Genomic DNA, 21,454 nt, shown 5'->3' with positions numbered 1-21,454 from the left:
ATTATAATATTATTCAATTACGTTCACATGCATATGTATTTTGAGTCTAAATCTCTGTAATTGTCTCACTACACCAAATTTCTATTATGGAATCTTTAGACAGGAGCTTCAAGACTGAAATCTCTCCCACTCCTAATATGGAGATTCAAAGACCAGTTATCACTACATAGCATATTCTTTTTAACAATAAGGTAATGTGCTATTTCTCTCCCACCCTCCCTCCCTCCTCTCTTCCCCCTTTACAAAAAATTAGGCCAAATCTTATTAGTAATTACCATTCATGTGTGGTAATGAAATGTTACAAAATAACCACTATTCACTATTCACAATCAACCTAACATTTAATATGAATGAAGCAAAATGAACCGAACTAACTTGATAGGTTCTTGAGACACATTTAAGAGTCATGATGCTATTCTGATTTACATTTAAAGGCAGAGTAACATAGTTATAATTCTTAGGTGGAACTGTTTATTCTGTTCAGTTCAAGTTTTGTCTTTAAATACATCTATGCAACTTTTCACAATTTTTTTTTTTTGGAAGTGGAGGGAGGTTCTGGTACCGGGGTTAAATTTGTGTGCTAGGATTTGTCTCCCTAGCTGGCTTTAAACTTTGATCCTTAGATCTCACCTCCTGAGTGGATAAGATCATAGGCATGAGCCACTGGTACCTGGACACTTTTCACTTTTAGGCAAAGTCCATGTAGCCATATGCAGGTAGGTTTGACTTTTGTCAGATAGATAATTTGAAAAATATTTGCTGAAACAATGCAAAATGTTCAAATTAGGTTTAACCCATGATTACAAGGCCTAGAAGTTAGTGCATATAATGAGGGAGGATTATTCTTTGGAAAAAAAAAGTTTCTACTTGTTAAGAATACATACCACCCATTGCAACAATGAGACCTACAAGTCCTTATGTTGAAAATGAACTTTACAACTTTGGTGTGTGTGTGTGGGGGGATTGGGTTGGGGGGTGGGGAGTGGATGGGAAGGGGAAACAAAGGAGGAGGCTACAATGCTTGATAAGAAATGTACTCATTATCTTGCCCATGTAATTGTAACTCCTCTGTACAGTATTTTCACAATAAAAAAAAAAGAATGCATACCAAAGAAACCTGGATACCTTGACTAATATATTATCAACAAATGAAACATGGGAGAATCTAGATTTTTAACTAAAAAAGTTAAAAAATGTCTGTATTTTTAGCCCATTCAACTGCTTAAACTAGTAAGAATGTTTATAATTAGCATGTTTTTATTATTTATCCCAAATTGCTTTTCATTCTTCTACAGAATGGAAATGTAACTTAACATATTCTAGGCACAATGCTTCTGGTATAAATATAAATGTATAAATAAGTATAAATATAAATGTATAAATAAGTATATAATAAATAAGTAAGTACATGAATAAATAAGTATAACTGATAGAAAGGGTAGTAGTACTGATCAAGATGCATTGTACTCATGCATTATACTGACTTATGGAATGGTTACCTCTCTGCACGACTACTTAATTATAAAATTTTTAAGACCACATATTTCTAGACCCCACTTCTGATCCCGTAGGACTATCATAGGGCCTAAGAATTTGTATTTTTAATAAATTCCCAGGTGAGGTTAAAGCTGTAGGTCTTAGGAATGTATGTAAAGAACTGCCTTAAGCTATTTCTGGGAATTTCTGAGCTTAATGTCTTAAATTTGGATAGCCTTTCATCTGCTGTTAGGAATTTAGAGATTTAGAACTACTAACCTTTGATGTTTCTGGTGCAGAATAAGGTTTTGCAGGTGAATACCTCTCTGTAGAATCACCTGACAACTGCAGTTCTTCAAGACTCTATTTTCATTTTTCTTAAGTTACCATCTTGAGACAAGTTCTTCTCTGAGTCCACTGGAAATTTGTCCTCTGGCACTCACAACACTACAAGTAACAGGAAATGAAGTCCTGCTAGAAACATCACGTTTGAAAGTTGCCTCTGTAGATCAAAAGTGTCTGGGTGCTACAGTTTGGATCTTGAAAGTTCCCCAAATGCTCATATGTTTAAGGTTTGGTCTCTAGGCACCTTTAGGAAGTGGGGTCATGTCCTCAAAGGGGATTGTGGGATACTAGTCTTCAGCTTCCTTAACTGCCATGATGTGAACAGCTGGTTCTATCATGTGCTTTCTACGTGATGGGTACCTAAAGGTAATGGAGCCAAATGACTACGATCTCTTTCTTTTTTAGTTTTGTTTTGTCAGTCGTGGGGCCTGAACTACTCTGGCCTGGGTGCTGTCCCTCAGCTCTTCAGCTCAAGGCTAGAGCTCTACCACTGGAGCCACAGCACCACTTCCGGCTTTTTCTGCTTATGTAGTGCTGAGGAATCGAACCCAGGGCCTCATGCATGCAAGGCAAGCGCTCTCTCACTGAGCCACTTTCCCCGCCTCCATGATCTCTTTTAAAGTGGATCGTCTTAGGTATTTATTACAGTAACTGTAATAACCCGTGGGGTCCTGATAACCAGCAGGGCCCAATAGCATGGCCCCGTGGCCCGGGCCTACTGGAGGGGGCGTGGCATCAAGAGGCGAGCCTCACCACTCCACAGCCCAGGCCACCTGACAGAGCAGGGCTTTGAGAGGCTGATGTCACCTCCCCACCCGGCATGAGGCCGAAGGGGTGGGGCATGCTGCCGAAGGAGTGGGGCTTGGTGCTGAAAGGGGCGGGGCATGGTACTGGGGGGGTGGAGCGTCGAGCCCCACATGGTGAGCTTTCAGGAAGTGATTGGACAGTGGGCAGCTTGGGGGAGGAGCATAAATGGCAGTTGGAAAACGGTTTGGGGAAAACCGCGAGGGGAAAACCGTGAGGAAAATACCATTAGTTAGCTAGTATGGAGTTAGGGAGTGCGGAGGAAGGAGAGTAGTAGGAGTGGAGGGAAAGGCGGCAGGCCGGGAAAGCTTGCCGGAGCAGGGCAGGCCTGTGGAGGACAGGGCAGGCCGCGAGAGGCCTTTGGGACCTCCTCCGGAGGTCATTCCGGGCCTCCCTCTAGAGAGGCGCCTCCGGCGGCAGGGCAGGCCTGGGGAGCGCGAGAGGCCTGCCGAGGAGGAGGACGGGAAGAAGGGGAAAGCCTCCCCCTTTGGGGGTTTGGAGCTTCGGAGGTCTGGGGTTGGAGGCTGGAGGTTTGGTGGCTGAGGCTGCTCTTGGTTCTGGCATCCAGCCCAGGACAGGGTGGGCTCAAGACCGCTTTCTTCTGTCCACCTTTCACTGTCCTTGCCTCAGTGGAGCGTCTTGAGCTCTGGAGGTCATAAATTAACAAAGAGCTAATTGACATTCTGAGTTTCCCAGCTGCAGTAATATGAGGTTTTCAGGGCGGGCTTGTGAGACTTCAGAAGAGCTGGGCTGGGGACGTGGAACATGTCTTCCTTGGGTTAGGGGTAAACCGTTTCAGAGACACGAGCTAGCCCTTATTGTTGTAGGGTTCAGATTCCACAGAGGAGCCAGAGTTGCTTTGAGTTGCTGGTAGGTGTGAAACTGATGGCAATTAAGGCTCTGTAACCCCCAAATCCAGTAACTACTTTGTGAGTAAGTACAATGTAGGAAACCAAGACTTCATTCTCACAGCAGGTTTGAATCCAGTTACACCAATGATTATCTCCATCAACTAGTTCTTAGTATCTATAACATGAGGACAGTGCTCCCATCTCTCAGGGTTATTGTGAGGACAAGCATGGTAGCCTGTATAAAGTAGTAGTTTGTGTGTTCCTTGACACATAGTAGGCCAAATCTCAATCTAGCCTGCAGGGAAGCTGTTGTACACCATGCTGCATTAAGTTTAGTCAATGCACAAAGTGTGTCTGGTTCTCTTTGAATATAAGGATTACTGACATTTCTCCCTCTGTGAAAGGAGGTAGTTAGCTTTGGGAGTCCAAGTCACTTACAAGCATTTGCATTCTCTGGAGGGCATGTGAGATTGGAGCCTGTATGAGCTGACAGGAAATCTACCTGCCACACTACTGCCACATATGAAGACTTCCAGATTCTAGAATGACTATTTGCAGTATGGAATTTTTTTTTCAGAGCTAGAAGGAACAAGGCTAATTTATGTCAGCTAAACTCATTTTATAGATCATCCAGGAAGGTTTTAAGTGACTTTCTCAGGTCATAGAACACTATAATATATAGGATTCCTAATTCTGAAAGGCTTATTTTCATTTACTCCACTCTTTCTGAATTTTGCTCCTTTTGCTATACCCATAAAGTATTTGCATATTTATAGCACTTTGTTTTTTTACATATATATCTAAGATGAGGAGAAATTAATTAGCAGAGGGCTGTGCCTCTAAGGACTGGCTTAGAGAAGAAAGTGCTTGAAAGAGTAAGAATTTAAAGTCAAATTGAAAGGGTGCAAGTATAGACTAGCAGACAGTAGCAGTGTAGCTTAGCTGTTTCCATCTTTTATCCTCACATACTCTAAAGTTTCATTATTAGCATTATTCCAACAACCTAGTTTTAGCTTACTGGCAGTTTAGTAACTATACTTATAATCTATTTAACACACAGGAATCTTTTGTTGTTGTCTTAGGCATGCCTTAGCCAATAAATGTGATTTTTTTCTATCAGAAACTTAAAAAATAATAAGACAATTTTTTAAAGTCTGTATTATAAGCTTTATAAAGAAGGGTTTCATTTTTCTTCTTTTATACTTAAGAACTTCTTTTAAATTACAGAAACAAAATCTACTAGCAGAAAAAATTATAATTTCAGAATGATATGGATAGAATGTACTCTCATCTCTCCCTCACCCTGATTCCTCTACTGTTCAAGTTCCTGCTACTTTTGTTGAGAGGTAGGAACAATCAGATGCATAATCCCTATTACAGGAGATCTTGACTCTCTAACCTCTTCAACCCCCAGCATAGGAACAACTTCAGAAGAGAATGTAAAGAACACAATCTTTCTCCTCATTGTCTTAGTTTCTGCTAGTTCTGTTGAGAAATCTTAAGGACTCATCATGACAGACATGATCCATATTGCAGGAGAGCTTAAGTTCCCATTCTTAGTAGAAGGGAAGATGATGTTCCTCAGTATGTAAGTTGCAAAGGAGGCATTTTCTCATTGAAATAATGTAAAAAGTAATAGGTAGATTTTCATTAACTATGAGGAATTAATGAGAATTAGCTTAAAAGCTAAAAGCCATTTTGTATTTGTTATTTCTGTGAGAAAAATATAGGCTCCTCACCAGACACTACATTGAAAGTGGACTATACAACTTATGGGGTAGAGGAGCCAGAGGGAAACTGGGAGAAAATGAGGAAGAGGTGACCTTCAAAAAGAAATGTACTCATTACCTGACATATATAACTATAACCCCTTTGTACATCACCTTAACAGTAACACTAAAAATATTAAGGGAAAAAAATATGCTGACCACCAACAAGCTTTTGGACTAAGACTTGTCATAGGCTGAAAAATAATTGGATGTTATTAAAATTTTGATTTACATAAATTCTTCTTTTTTTTTTTTTTTTTTTTGGTTGGTCGTGGGCTTGAACTCTGGGCTTGGGTGCTCTCCCTGTGCTCTTCAGCTCAAGGAGAGTGCTGTACCGCTTGAGCCACTTCTGGTTTTCTAGTGGTTTATTGGAGATAAGAGTCTCACGGACTTTCCTGCCCGGGCTGGCTTTGAACCGTAATCCTCAGATCTCAGCCTCCTGAATACCTAGGATTATAGGCCTGAGCCACCAGCGCCCAGCTACACTTTAAGTGTGTATTAAACAATAGCATTTCTTTAGTTCCTGTTTATCTATTGAATATAAACAATCATAATATCTGGGATTATATATCACTAAAAGCTGAAACATAACTTGGGTGATTTCATTATAGTGTTTGCTTTACTTTCAGATATGTTTGAAATTTTTTATAACAAAAAAGTGTTAAAAATCCTTAAACATAAATTTCAAAAAAAACTAAAAGATAAACAGAGGATAAAATTGGATGGCAATTTAGGAACCTCTAATAAGAGTAAAAATTTGAATTTTGAGTTATATCCATGACAAAAAAAATCAAACTACTGAAAATATTTAAAATGATGCATCAATTTTGGATTTCTCACATAATTCTTGCTCACAATTAAGAATTTCTTAAAGGCCTGATGCCAGTGGCTTATGCTTATATAGCTACTCGGGAGGCTGAGATCTGAAAACTGTGGTTTGAAGGCAACCTGGGCAGGAAAATCTGTGAGACTCTTATCTCCAATTAACCACCACAAAAGATGAAGTGGAGCTGTGAGCTCATTAATTTTTCAAGTAAAATGTCTCACTACTCAATTTTATTTGAAATTACCTAAAAGTCCATTGTGATTAACACTAAGAATAAAATTTAAAGTTCATTTTTAAAAATCACTTCTTTTTAGGGGAACTATTGACTCATGCCTGTAAACCCAGCTACTCAGGAGGCTGAGTTCTAAGGATCATGGTTCAAAACCACAGAAAAATCTGTAAGACTCTTATCTCCAATTGACTAACTCAAAAAGCTGGAAGTAAAGTTGTGGCTCAAGTAGTAGAGTACTAGCCTTGAGTAGAAAACCTTAGGGATAGTGACCAGGCCTTGAGTTCAAGCACTAGGACCAGCACCAAAAACAAAACAAAAAGCCATTTCTTTTTAGTATGTTTTCTCTTTAAAACTCAATAAAAGCTCATTAGGCTCCCAAAGGAATTTTATTGAATTGGTTTGATAGTTAAGAATTAAAAAATATACTACCTACAGTCCCTAATAAATTTTCTATAACATACTTTCATATCTTTAATAAACAAAATATTTAAAAACCCACAGTGGCATGATAGAAAAGAGAGCAATAATTATAGTAGACAAAATAATAAATGAAATACGATATACCTCCTGCTATGCACCTATGAATTGCACAGAATAATGATTACAACAGATGTCCTTAGAGAACAAAAGAGAAGGTGAAAGTAAAAGGTGGGGGAAGGCACAGAAGATATTTTCTGTTATCTTCTACTGTGTGGTCTTTCACTGCACTATTCTTTAAACAGAAAAAGGTCTCCTCAAGGGCAATTCCTGCTTCAAATGTCCCCTTACCCTTCTGACTACAGAATAATGTGTTTGTGTAGTATATTATTACACCAGACAAGACTGTGAACACATGTGATTTACTCAATGACCCTATTCCTTTTCCTTTTAAAGATAAGGAATGTATTTAAGTCAATTGTGTATGAGACTGTGGTAATTCCTTAGAAGGCCCCATCCAAACAGAGAATAATATTACCTTACTTTAAAAATTAAAAGCAAAGGCATTTTCTGGTCTTCATTTTATTCATAGATAACAATATCAATTAATATTTTCATTTATTTTAAAAGAGAAAAATAGACCCCAGCAGTAATTACTTAAAAAGTTTTTTCTTTGTATAAGCAAAATGTTACCATAAAACAAGTCATTTTTCAAAATCTTTATATGCAAATAATTTACAAAATTTGTGTAAGATGGAAGAAAGAACAACTAAAAACACAACTACCACAACTACCACAGCTTCTAACAGGAGGCCAGAGCAAGCAAGTTACAGATTTCATGAAAACAAGCTGCTTACATTCCCAGAATACAGCCCCCTGGGAGGAATCCTGTCTTCCTTAACTTGCTGGGTGGTAGAGCCCACAGGAATTACTCAAACTATGAAAATCCCAAAGTGTGGTCACCTAGGGAAAATGAGACAGATATGATTTGAGCATAATTATTTTCTGGTAATAACAGTAAGGCAAACAACCTTAAATGATTAAGGTTGTATGAGCTTCACTTCAATAGTTAGATAATTGTGTATGCATTTACTAGACAAGGAAGAAAATGCACAATAAATGTATACTTGTCATTTTTAAAAATAGTACTTTCTAAGGCATTCCTATTTATTAGTGGTAGATACATGGAAGTGGTATTTAAAATAATAAGAAACAATGCTTGATAAGAAATGTACTCATTACCTTGCTCATGTAATTGTAACCCCTCTGTACAGCATTTTCATAATTAAAAAAGAACATTTCTAGGCACTAGAAAAAATAAAATAAAATTTGAGGATTTACTAGGTGTTCGACGTAATATAATAGTTTATTTTAACATACTCTGCAACAAACCTGTGAGTTAAGAATATTATTATTCCTATTTTACAAATAATGAGCTTATGAACAGGCAAGTTAGCATACTTGATAAACATCACAAAACCAGGTTCCCTGTCTCAGAGCTCATGCTTCTATTCTAGCTCCAGTTCTGTAATATCAAATTAGATTTTTAACCCCATTATTATACAGAACCAAATATCTAAGGCTATACTTTAGAGTTTCTTTGTGAAATTCATATTTAACTGGGTAGCCATGACTGTAATTTGCTAAGTTAAATCCAACTAAATTCCCTTCTTTCCTTGCCTAGTGTCCCTCCTTTTTCAAAGGTTCTGACCTACTGTGACCTGTTAGTCAGCTTCCATCACTATAATGACCATACCAGAGGCAATTAACTTGTAAGGAGAAAAGGTTTATTTTGACCTATACTATGGAGGTTCTATTCGAAGACTAGGTGGCCCCAGTCTTGTTCCTTTGATAAAAGTGGCACATCATGGCAGAAGTACAAAGAAGAACAAACCAGTGATATCATGGGTCAGCAAACAGAAAGAGAAAGATAGACTACGGTCCAAAAATTTCCTTCAAGGGCATGCCCCTAATGACCCACATACTTTCCACTAATGCCGTACTCTTTAAAGGTTCTACCACTTTAATGGAGCCACCGTGGAAATAAAGCCTTTAACAGATATGCCTTTAGGGAACCCTGATTTTCAAATCAAAGCACTTTTTTTTTTTTTATTGATTTGCCTCTTACTTCCTTTCTTCTTCATTCTGTATGTTCATCTCTCCACGACCCTATACCCGTTGACATGCCATTTTATAATTTTCCTTAAAAAAAGGTGAATTCTATTTCTCTACATCCTTCAATATATTTGTGACCATATAAACTACTTTGGCCAAAAGATGGAGACATAATTGTTGGTGCATCAGTTTGTACTGTAGACCTCAAGAGGTCTGTGTGTTTCTGTTGGTCCTCTTAAACATGTCTCCCATCGCCATGAGGAAGACATACCTAAGCAAGCTAGAGCAATCCTCTAGGAGGAGAATGACAGGTAAGTGAAACATAGTCCAGTTTAGAGCAAAGATCCCAATAGATTTTTTTTTTTTTTTTTTGTCCAGTCGTGGGGCCTGAACTCTGGGCCTGGGCGTTGTCCCTCAGCTCTTCAGCTCAAGGCTAGCGCTCTACCACTTGAGCCACAGCACCACTTCCGGCTTTTTACTTTTTGCTTATGTGGTGCTGAGGAATCGAACTCAGGGCCTCAGGCATGCAAGACAAGCGCTCTACCACTGAGCCACCTTCCCAGCCCCCCCAATAGATTTTTAAGGGCTGCAAACATGCTCAGCTGATGTCAGGCAATTCTCAGACATGTGAGCTTCAATAGCAATTAGTATCTTAAGCTATTTTGTTTAGGATTTATGTTACAGATCAAAGACTAAAACATATCCAGAAAAAAAAAATCTTATCCTGGCCAGGTGCTGGTGGCTCACGCCTGTAATCCTAGCTACTCAGGAGGCTGAGATTTGAGGATCATGGTTCAGAGCCAGCCCAGACAGGAAAGTCCATGAGATTCTTATCTCCAATAAACCACCAGAAAACAGGAAGTGGCACTGTGGCTTAATTGGTAGAGCGCTGGCCTTGAGCTGAAGAGCGGAGGGACAGTGCCCCCAGGCCCAGAGTTCAAGCCCCAGGACAAAAAAAATATTAAAAAAATATTATCCTTATTACTTGCTGTACTCTCAAACTGCCACAAAAAGTATCCTTTATTTTTTGCCTAATTCCCTTGCCATTATCTGTATCTATTCTATTTGCTCCCCGTCGTTTTAAGACAGTGTCTTCCTATTTTGTCCAGGAACTTGCTATTTTGGCCTGGAACTCTGTGCGCAAGCCATTCTCCTGCCTCAATGTCTTGAGTACCAAGCTTTATAGGCACATGTCCCTGTGTTGGTTTGTTATCAATCCCCTATTACCTAACACCAAAACCTCCTAATAGTCCTATAGCTTTGGCACTTTCTTCACCTGAGTGTAGGTTATTTCACACTTACTATTAAATTTCTTCTTCCTTTTCTGTATGCACTATTCTTTTTTTTTAAATTTTATTTTATTTTATTTGAGAACATACTGTACAGAGGGGCTACAATTACATGGGCAGGATAATTGTATGCACTATTCTTTATTTCTTTGTATATTCCCTCTACTTTAAGGGCTTCTCTTCTATTTTTCTGGTATTTTATTCATTCTTCTAACAATGAGCATCATATATCTGATATGTTTTTATCTCTATCCCTAATCTCCCCTTAAACACAAGTTAAGTTGGTTCTTGAAATATATTGCATATCAGAATTACTCAGAGAGCTTGTGAATATGCAGAGTGTTTATGCTTCATTCTCACAGATTCATAATTAGTAAATCTGAGAATCTGTATTTCTAACAAGTTCTCAGGTAATGTTGCTAACGCATCAGTGACCAAAGTCATCACCAGTGATTTTGAGATCCATACTTCTACTCCACATTTCCAACAGTCCCTATGTGGTTATCCCCAGGTGTCTCACATGTATGTATCACAGCATTCATTAGGGTGTTGTTGTTGTTCTCTTGGATTGTTGTTTGTTTTTGAGACCAGCCCAGGCTGGACTCAGATTTGTGATATTTTTGCCTCTCTCTCATGAATGTTGGAATTATAGGTGTGCACTACCATGACTGGTTAGGGCTTTTTGATTGTAAGCCCTAGGAACCAATTAGGGCTAACTAAAACAAAACCTTTTCAAGGGAGTGCACTGAATTAAGGTGAAGACTGTTAGAACCATGCATGCTTCAAGTAAGAAAGTAACTGGGACTACTTGACAGTAAGACCACTGCTTTTTAAGTCTAAAAAAGTAAACTGAGCATTTATGTTTTTGAGACCTTCTGTTTGAGTCAATTCTAAACTAGAATCACCTATCCAGTTTTGAGTTGCACAGCTGAGGGAATGGAAAGATTATGGTTGTGGTAGCCAGGAAGGACTCTACTTTCATCTTAGCTTAGCTTAAACTCTTATAACCAAGCAGGTTAGATTACTCCAACAGTCTCTGAACCAGTTTCTTGCTCCTAATATCACTTCTAATCCATTTTCCACATCACCTTGAGTATCTTGAAACATCTACTTGTCTTCTTTGGTTATCTGGTGCAGTTTTATTCCCTTAGTTTTAAGTAATAAAATTGCTCTTATTTATGGTTGAGATACATTTTCCTTAGCCAAGTCAAAAAAATGCAAAAGTACTTTTAGAGGATAAGGAATGTATATATTCGTTGTAAAACAAGGCTTTAATCCTGTGGTGACCAAGCAAAGGTCCTAAGGTGGAGGCAAAGGTCAGAAATGGAGTACCAACATTTTACATAAGATACCGCTCTGAAAGACATGAAAAGATTAACCTTTCCTCCGGCCTGCAGAGATCAAGTCCTCTTTTTATCCCCAGTACCTAGTATAGTGCCTTACACATATCAGGCACTTAATGAAATGAACAGTTCTCAATTTTTAAAAAATGTATGACTCATTACTCCTGGTTCTTGTTGGTAATGACCCATTGACTATTGGTCATTACTTAACTCCCTGATAAGTATCTTTCTGTATTATGCTTTTGTTAATCATTGTCCAGTTTTTATGTACAACTTGATATTAGCTGAGCATATACTATCTTAAATTATCATTATGCATGTTCAAATTTTAAGAGCCTTAACGATTATTTATTGAAATGAACTCCAGGAAATGGAAACGAGGTTTTCCTTTGTTGTTTTTGTTTTCTTTTCTTTTTGCCTTGTTCGTTTATCTGTCTTTGGGAAGGTGGAGGGGCACAGAAATGAAGGGACAAAGGGTGAACAAATGCAGCAGTGGTACTAACTAGATACTATGTTGAAAATGAACTATACAACTTGTGGGTGGGGAGATGGAAGGGAAAGACTGGGAGAGAGAGAGGGAAGGGGTGGCATTGTCCAAAAAAAAAAGTACTTATTATCTGACTTACGTTAGGTGTAACCCTTCTGTACATCACCTTAATAATAATAATAATAGCTTAAGGGAGAATTCTGTAGCTATATATAGTGCCAACACATAGTAAATGATAAGTAAAATCTGTTTAATAGATGTGAATAGATATATAGAGAGAGTTTGTGCGTAAGGTGGGTCCTATGAGCTAACCTGCCTGTAGCTGTGCCAGGAATCAGAAGATATTAATTTTGGAATTAGATAGTCTAAACCAAAGACATTAAAGTTGAGCGGAGATCCCAATGCCATGAATCCAAATACAAGCTTCAGATGAAAAGATCCAAGCTTCAAGTGAATCTGAAATGAAGTATAAAGTAGAAACACAGGAGAAGCAAGAGTAGTAACATGTTGATGGAAATCTGAGATGATGGACTTTTGGGGAGGACTGTACCAAACATTTTACCAAAACAAGGTGAATAAAATGGAATTTACCAAACAAGGTGAATAAAATGGAAGTGTCTAAGGAATTAAAAGCTAAAGCACAGTAATTTACCATCTCTAACAAAGAAACACATGAAAATAATTATAATACCAAGTATAGAGAAATTCAATAAAATCTGCTTTAAGAGGTGGACTTAATTTGAACTTTATTTTTCTTGTTCTTCCCTGTCATCTAATTGTTTCATTTTGTAGAACTGTGCATACAAATTTTAATGTATTTTTGTTAGATATACAAAAATATATTTTAGAGTTATAATATTAGACTGCCACATATGAAAACCTTTTCTTTTAGTTTTTAGTTTTATAGTCTACCAATCAGTAAAGCTGCAATAAGGATGCTTTACCTAATGACCACTGATTTTTTTTATACAACAACTATTCACAGACTGGAAAATTCTGAGAATATTTTATAAAGGTTAAAAACAAAACATTTGAAACTATGCAAAAAAATCCCTACTTAGTTAAAAGAAGTGTATATTTCCTGGGCATCAGTGGCTCATGCTTGTAATCCTAGCTACACAGAAAGCTGAGATTTAAGGATTGTTGTTTGAAGCCAGCCCAAGCAGTAAAATCCTTGAGATGCTTATCTGCAATTGAAACACCAAAAAGCCAGAAGCAGAGCTGTGGCTCAAGTGTTAGAATGCTAGCCTTGAGCACAAAAACTCAAGGACAGTGCTCAGGCCCTGAGTTCAAGCCCCAGAACTACCCAAAAAAATAAAAATAAGAAGAAAAAGTGCATATTTTTTGAAAATTTGAATGCTATGAAATGGCTACAACTCTGTAAAACATTTGTTGTCTCTCAGTCTGTGAGGTGGGATAGAGTAGCTCTTAGTCACACACAGTGTTTTTTTGTACTAATTAGCAGCCAGCATGCATTAGTATCGAAGACTAATGTCCACATGAAGAACACCTCAAAACTTACTTTAAATCCTATTGTAAATATACAATAGTCTTCAGCATGAATTATAAAGTAAATTTTGTGTTTTTGAGCCAAACCCTGGATAAAGTACAGTTTAAGAGCATTTATTATTCTTTCTAAAACCACTAAGAAGACAAACTCCTTCATTAGCTCCTCTAAAAAGCGACTATATTGGGCAAACAACATAAAAGAAGATCACTGACAAAGAAGTTAAATAATTTAGATCCACAAAGCAGTCTTATCCTATAGCGTTTTGAGCAAGTCATTCACAATCTCTAAGTCTCAATTTCCTCAGCTTAAAAACATTGACTTGAATTATTTCAGTGATTCTTGACAGACAGACCACATGGACTTGGTAGATGTGAGAAGGACCTGGGTAACCTTTATCTTTACAACACTATATAAGTAATTCTGGTGCATATAATTGATTAAGACCTAATGAGCTAAATAATTACTTGGATCTTTTGCAATTCTAAGAGTCTACCTTTTACATCCAATCAATGGAATTTTAATAGCTCCTAGCTTTCATCATTACACTCTCCTTGTTCATGAATAAGTATATTTTAGGAAGTGGGAAACTGCCTCTAAATTATGAATAATAGCTTACAGTTGAGTACTTACTAGTCTAAAGTATTAACTAATTTAACAACTGTATACACATACAAAATACATATATGCATACACATACAGACATAAAACCTGGATTCTTGCAACGTTGTGAGGTAAGTCCTAGGGTTATTATCTTAATATTACACAGTTAGGGCAAATGAGGCACAGAAAGCAACTCATTCAAAACCACAAAACAGCTAAATAGGGAAACTGGCCTGCAGAGCCTCACCTGTAACCAATATGCTCTATTGACATTCAATAAATGACCCATATGTACAACCAACATCCACCTGCTACTTTGGGTTAAAAAGAAAAGAAAAGGAAGAAAAGAAATGAGAAAAAAGGAGAAGAAAAAAAGGAAAAAAGTGTGTTTTTAGGAAGTTGGAAAAGGCAAGAATGAAATGCCTCAAAATATATGAGAATAAGGCCCCTGGTTCTAAAGTATAAGAAGGACTGCTTGGATTTATAAAAATCTAAGTAGAGGCTCTATCCTTAATAATTTTCCTTCAGTTATTATTTCATTTTAGAATGTCTGAGACATGCTCTTTTTAACTGATCAAATATTAATTTAAAATATTAGAAATGTATCTTACCAGATGATCTAGATCTCCAATTGTAGACTAACACAGGAAAGTAAGCACGAGAGAGAGAGAGAGAGAGAGAGAGAGAGAGAGAGAGAGAGAGAGAGAGAGAGAGAGAGAGAGAGAGAGAGAGAGAGAGAGAGAGGAAAGAGAGAAAGAGAGGGGGAGGGGGAAAATAATGATAATTGAAACTATTCAGCCTATTACTATAAAATTTCATAACACTACTTAGGAACATAGGGGACAAAGCTGGGATGGTACAGATTAATACATTATAAGATATAATCTTCTCTTCCCAGGAGCATGGCTAGAGAAGGATTTAATTGAAGTCTGTGGTCCTAAATTTGCAGTGCTAAAATGCCAATCTGCACTGCAGTATTTTTCTCTCTGGGCGCACTCAGCAGTGTAAGTGCCAACACTTAGTTGGAGCTGGTGTTTTGCTAGGTAAGTGTGATAGCAGAACAGGCAAAGAGACTTGTGGCTTCTGGCAAAAACAAAGTATAAATATAATTTAATATAGAAGGTAGCAAAAGAAGACAGGAAGTGAAAATAGAACAAGAGGAAAAAAGAAGTCTGTAGACTGAGGTCCCAAGTCAGAGAAATCAATGAAGAGTGACAGACTGATGAGAATGGAGGTGAGATGTCAGGGACTAAAAGTTTCACTAATTGAGAAAGTTGGGATGGAGGTTTGGCTATAGAATATGAAGACTGCATTTATGAAGTTACAAGTATAACAGACTGGATGTACAACATCCAGGGTGCAGTAACAGAAATAAGTGACTGAAAGCAGAGATTTCATGACAAGGAACTGCTAACTTTTTTAAAAAATTGATCATAGGGATTGAACTCAGGGACTGGGCACTGACCCCAAGCTTTCTCACTCAAGGCTAGTGCTCTACCACTTTGAGGCACAGTTCTACTTCTGGTATTCTAGAGGTTAACTGGAGGTAAGAGTCTCGTGAACTTTCATGCCAGGGCTGACTTCCAGCCATGATCTTCAGATCGCAGCCTCCTAAGCAGCTAGGATTACAAGCATGAGCAGCAATGAGCTGTTAATTTTGAGTATGCAAAGAATAATTTATAAAACTATTATCTTGGCACATAGTATATAAGGTTCAGATGATGGAGACTAATGTACACCATGGATATAGTAGATGGGCTGTCTACTAAGATGATTTATTCACTCAGGATAGTTAAGGTGAAGAAGGAAGGCTGTAAGCCAAGACCCAGTGGTTTTGTTTTGTTTTTTCAGTACTGGCATTTGAACTGAGAACCATGTGCTTGCTAGACTGGCACTCTACTTGAGCCATCTCCAGCCTTGTTTTATGTTGCTTAGTTGGAGATGGGGGGGAGTGTCTAGTGAACTTTTCCACCTGGCATGACCTCCAACTGTTATCCTCTAGATCTCAGCCTCCTGAGCAACTAGGATTATAGATGTGAGCCACCAGCACCCAGCCAAGTGGCAAAGTCTTTAATAAATTAAGTCTTTGAAGTCTAGGATCTTTCTCCTCATTCTATAAGCAACTGCAGGTTTATCTGTGGTATAAAACACTTGTAGTTCCAGTTACTCAGGTAATGGAGGATAAAAGTTCAAACTAGCTGGACAAAGCTAATTGAAGAATAAATTAAAACAAAAGGATTGGAGATGTGGTCTAGTTGGTGGTATACTTAAGCCTTGAGTTCAATCCCCAGTATTAGAAAATAAAACAAAACACACATAAATGCAGAAGCAAGTAGCAGCTTAACAAAAGTGAGTAATGTTACCCTTCATTCATAAAACTAATCTTTGTTCTACTTTGTAGATCTGGCAAGAACCTCTGGTTCTCTGCTAAATATAAATGGAGAATGAAATTACTTTCTAATTTAGGTAAGAAAAATCACAGCTCTTGCTCTCCTAATTTGAGTGAAAATAAATTTAAACTCAGTTCCTCCAGTTCTGATTTGAAAATATCTGGCAAGACCACTAGGGTAGTTTCCCACTTCTCTTTTAAGTGTGAAAACACAGATATACAATGATTTAGAAGAAAAGTTGAAAATACCAGGGTGATGAAATATTTCCTGATGCATTGGCCTTTACACAAAGAACTTTCATCTTCAACAAAGTGAAAATGGATGCTACTGATGGCTTCAGAATATTACTGTCTGTCTCAGACAGTTTCATACAACTCATATAAAAGTAACTAGATGAACACCAGTTGCTCACCAAATGGTGCAATGAAGAGGGCAGGAAAAATTACTTCTGCAGTACCAACCATATGTCTGGCACTGTGCAAAGACAAAAAGGATATTCCAAATATGAGGCTACATCTTCATTTTCCTACATTTTGAACAAAGATCCTAAATTTTCATTTTGCTCTGAGACCCAAAATTATATAGCTAACATGACTGGGCTAGTTTAAGTAGCTAGAGATTAATGAGGAGTATTTAGATTACAGATTGCTCAGAGAGCCAGAGAACCAGGTTTAGATAACCCATAAGTAGAAATAACATTCAGGAAAAAAACACAACAGAACCAATATACATGCTACATCAGGACTAGTCTATAAGAAACACACACAGTACCATCTGCTAGTTAGTGTCTATGATTTCAGGTACGACTCCTTCCCGACTGCATGGAAGGACAAGATATCTTTATCCTGGTGTTTGTTAGAAGAGCCCAGTTTTTCTGAGTGCAGCTGAAGTCTCAGGACATTGTTTACATCTGCTTATTGGAAACTAGATCCCTCACTGAAGCTAGCTCATGATTGATCACACCCTTTCCAATTAATTCACATTCACCTGAAGTCACTTTGATGAGTATCATGAATATCAGGACATATCAGGTCCTCCCTCCTCCAGTTTTTTTTTTTTTTTTTTAAGTTACCAGCATACCACTAATTTCCTGCCAGCACATCACTAATTTCTTGCCAACATCTAGCTGCAAGAGAGTCTGGAAACAGTTTTTTATTCCGAGTTGTTTTTTTTTTTAAATTTTTTTGTTGGTTGTGGGGCTTGAACTCTGGGCCTGGGTGCTGTCCCTGAGCTCTTCAGCTCAAGGCTAGCACTCTACTACTTGAGCTACAGTGCCACTTCCTATTTTGAGCTTTTAAGGCAAAAAAAGCAAAAGGGAAAGGGGGATATGATGAAGAAGCCATAATATAGTATTTACCACAAAACTATGGTAGCTGTTTCTTTCTATTGTAGATAATAAATTGCTAATGGAGCAAATATTAACTGATATTGAAAAACAGTGGTACAGAAGATTGGTTGTTAGGCAGGCTTTTAGTAAAGGCATAAAGATGAGTATTGCTCAGAGATGACAAAATGCTAATTGACATGATTAGATCAATATAGTCCCTTGTACATTTATAAAATGTTTTGACAGACTATAAACTCTAGAAGGACAGGGACCATGTATGCCTCTTACCTTATCTTGAATCACCTAGAAGTGGTAGCCACTCAAAACAAGAAACCAAACAGGGTGCTTTAAGAAGATTAAGTATAGAGTTCAATTTCTGCATTTTCCGTTTTGTACATAGATAAGGCATGTCAAGGTGTTTTTACTATTTTCAGATGAGGAGTTTCTCCCAAATTGTTAAATTTGAACCTTGAGCCTTCGCACTGGAAGAAAAACATCTTTTCTATCTAAGTAATTTGCTTCCTTCCTGTTAAATCTTGTGAAAATTGTTGTCCTTTTACAAAATATGAACCTGAGCTCAACCAATGTGAGGAGAGGGGCAGGGCCTAATGGGTTAGGGATAAGAAAAAGGAGCAGCTTGCCTGGTCTGTGTGCTGGCTTGACAGATTTTTGGCTGATAGTGCACCTTTCTGCAGAAGTTCTTTTTGAGTTGGTGTCTTTATTCCTACATGACACTCCCAAATCCCAAGTTATTACTAACGTTACATTGCTGATAAATTAAAACACTAATATCCACTTCATAGTTGACAAAATAGGCTGGAAAAGTGATCTGACAAACCTACTTATCTAATAAAGTTGATTTAAAGGTCTTATTCTCTGAATCAAAATTCTAGGAACTTGACTTCAGGATGAGTTTATAAAAAACAAAAAACAAAACCCCCCACCACATTTGATAGTTGCTAGAGGACTACTTAGGTTTTCAATTTGAGCATCAACAGACTAAATCACATGCAATGAAACGATATTCATATTGCAAATATTTTTCAAGAGTGATTATTTTTAAAATTCCAACAGTGTTCCATGGGGTTTTAACAGACTTTTCCTAAAAGTGAATTATGTTTATACAGAGGTAAGGGGACAGGATCTCCTAGAAATAACTAATTTGAACCTGTTATTTTTTTCAATTAGGGAGTCTAGTTTAAGAATTATGAACAGATTGGATTTTATAATGCAATACAGGAATTTTTTATCTTATCTTGCATGAGAAACATGGGGATAGTGGAAATGCTGCCATACAGATGTCCAGATTCCAATCTCCAAAATAGAATTCAGTTAAGAGTCAAAATATAAAAGTTTAAACAACACCTTCAGTGTGATGGAATACCATGAAAATTACGAGTATTGTGCATTTGTATATGTGTGTGTGTATATATATATATACATACATACATAAATACATACCTAAATACATATGTGTGTATTGCTTGAGGGATGAACCTAGGACCTTGCATATGGTAGCAATATTTTAGAATCACTTTACAAGCCTTCTAAAACCTCAAAACAATTTAAGATATTCTACCTCTTAAGGCTGTTACTAGGCAACTTCAAATTACAAATCGTGCCACCAATGTTTATAATGATGCTCTGAGGTTAAGAACTGAGGGCTAATTTACTGTGATATACAGTCTCAAATCCCTTCAAGCATAATTTTTTTTTTTTTTTTTTTGGTCAGTCGTGGGGCTTGAACTCAGGGCCTGGGAGCTGCTACTACTTTCAGCCACAGCTCCACTTCCGGTTTTGAGTGGTTAATTGGCAACAAGTCTCAAGGAGACTTTTCTGACCAGGCTGGCTTTGAACCGTGATCCTCATATCTCAGCCTCCTAAGTGGCTAGGATTACAGACCTCAGCAACCAGCGCCGGGTTAAGCGTTAAGTTCCTCAGGATTTATGGTGTTGAATTCTTGCACATCTTTCAGGGACCTGTTCTTTTAAGCCTTTTGATTTTCCTATTTGAAGACCCACAATGGTTTCAAATGAGATCTCCCACCACTTCAAATACGAGGCAACGAAATAACCAGTAGAATGCACCTGTGCGTGTGCAAAAAAATTCCTCGGAAGGTTAGATTGAACATGACTCCTCCAGAGTCCTAATTCGGTACCAGATTGTGAACTTGAAGCCAGTGTCTGCTTCCTATCGTTGAACTCTTTTTGTTCGGAAGAAACCCTTGAAACCCTCTAGGGTTACGTGGGCAGACCCTTCCCCCATCAAATGATTTGCCCAAGGTCACGCCCAGTACCGGTGACCGAGCCAGACAAAACCCTGGGTTCCCAGCTGCCTCAGTTGCCGCCCCACCCCTGCGTTTCAGTCCCCCCAGGCCCCGCTCCACCCCCTCCGGAGTTCGGAATAAACTTGTTTTGTCTAGCGGTTCTACCCGCCTCCCCTCCGGCTTTGATGCCACCGGGTAGTAAAACCCCTCACAACGCGCTCATGAATGACGCTGGGAGTCCACGTCAAACGCGGTGACTTTCACGGGCCTTTCTCTCTGGCCACAATTTTCTCTGAAAGGCTCTCCAGCCCCTTCCGCGGGGGAGGAGCGGAGGGAGGTCACCGGGAGCGGACAAGTCCTTACAAGTACTTGCGCGCGCCGGGGCCGCCGGCGGCGGGGCCGCGGAGGAACCCGAGGGTGGACAGACCCCGGGCGAGAGGAGAAGGGTGAGGGAGGGATGGTGGGAAATCCCTGCGCGCCGGATCTGCCAGGCCCTGGCCAAGCCCGGCCGAGCCTTGAGAGCATAAATCTCATTAAGTGGCCGGGCGCAGACACTGCAGCAGAGCGGAGGAGGAGGGGCGCGGAGGGAGCGCGGCGGCGCCAGGGCCGCCCTTTTATAGGCCGAAGCCGGGGCCCGCGCGCTCTCCCGCCCCTCGCGCCTTCTCCTCCCTCTCCCCCGGCCACTCTCCCCTCCCTCCCTGCTCCGGCCGGGTGCTGAGCGGCGGCGACACCTGAGAAGAACCCGCGCGGCCGCGCTAGGCCCCGCCCACTCCGCCGCCCGCCTTCCCGCCCTCCCGCGAGGCCGCCGCGGCTCGAGATCGGCGCCGCGCCTCTTTCCCCCGCGGGCAGATCTCTTACCTTGGGAAAAATCATCTATCAGCAGCGCCCGCCCCCCGTTTACCGAAAGTGAAATGGCGATCTGGGCGGCGAGCGCGAGGATCGCAGCTCTCGCCAATCCTGTCTAGCCCCCCCCCCGCCCCCAAACGGCCCTGGACACTGGTTTCTCCCCCCCCCCCCCACCTCCGGCTAGCCCCGCGGAGTCCATCCATGTGATCGGTGCTCCCCCTCCCCACCCGCCCCGCCGCTGACTCGAGTCCAGGTGACCGTGATCACCGGCCGAATCATCGATTCCCGGGCACTAGCCCGGCTTTCCGCCAGCCTCTTCAACTCCCTGCGTGCCCAGAGCTGGGGAGGAAAACACCTCGCCCTCCCCGCCTCGGCGTCCCTCCCGGGTGCTCCCTCCCGCTCTTCCTCCCTCCTTTTCCCGCCGCGCCCCTCCCCCAACTCCTCCCAGCCCTCCCTCCGCCGCCGCACGCGCTCGCACCCCTCTCCCCTCCCCCGGTGGTTGCGTCCGTGACATCATCATCATGGCAACAAGAGCTGCAGCCTGGGACCGAGGCGCTCGTG

The 21,454-nt window shown here is 39.7% G+C and overlaps 1 long non-coding RNA gene across 1 annotated transcript; it reads right to left on the bottom strand.

Annotated features, from left to right (window-relative positions):
• Positions 1-1,761: 1,761 nt before the first annotated feature.
• Positions 1,762-20,998, bottom strand: LOC138828671 (uncharacterized). Its single transcript, XR_011372300.1, has 3 exons — positions 20,906-20,998; positions 7,578-7,683; positions 1,762-1,923 (listed from the first exon to the last, which is right to left on the bottom strand). It is a non-coding gene; the product is annotated as an uncharacterized lncRNA (long non-coding RNA).
• Positions 20,999-21,454: the final 456 nt, after the last annotated feature.

The sequence above is a fragment of the Dipodomys merriami genome, unplaced genomic scaffold, assembly GCF_024711535.1.
Source record: "Dipodomys merriami isolate MVZ:Mamm:240054 unplaced genomic scaffold, mDipMer1.0.p SCAF_160, whole genome shotgun sequence".
NCBI classification, from domain to species: domain Eukaryota; kingdom Metazoa; phylum Chordata; class Mammalia; order Rodentia; family Heteromyidae; genus Dipodomys; species Dipodomys merriami.
Note: the sequence above shows the minus strand (reverse complement) of the source record. Positions and strands in the feature narration are given on the sequence as shown.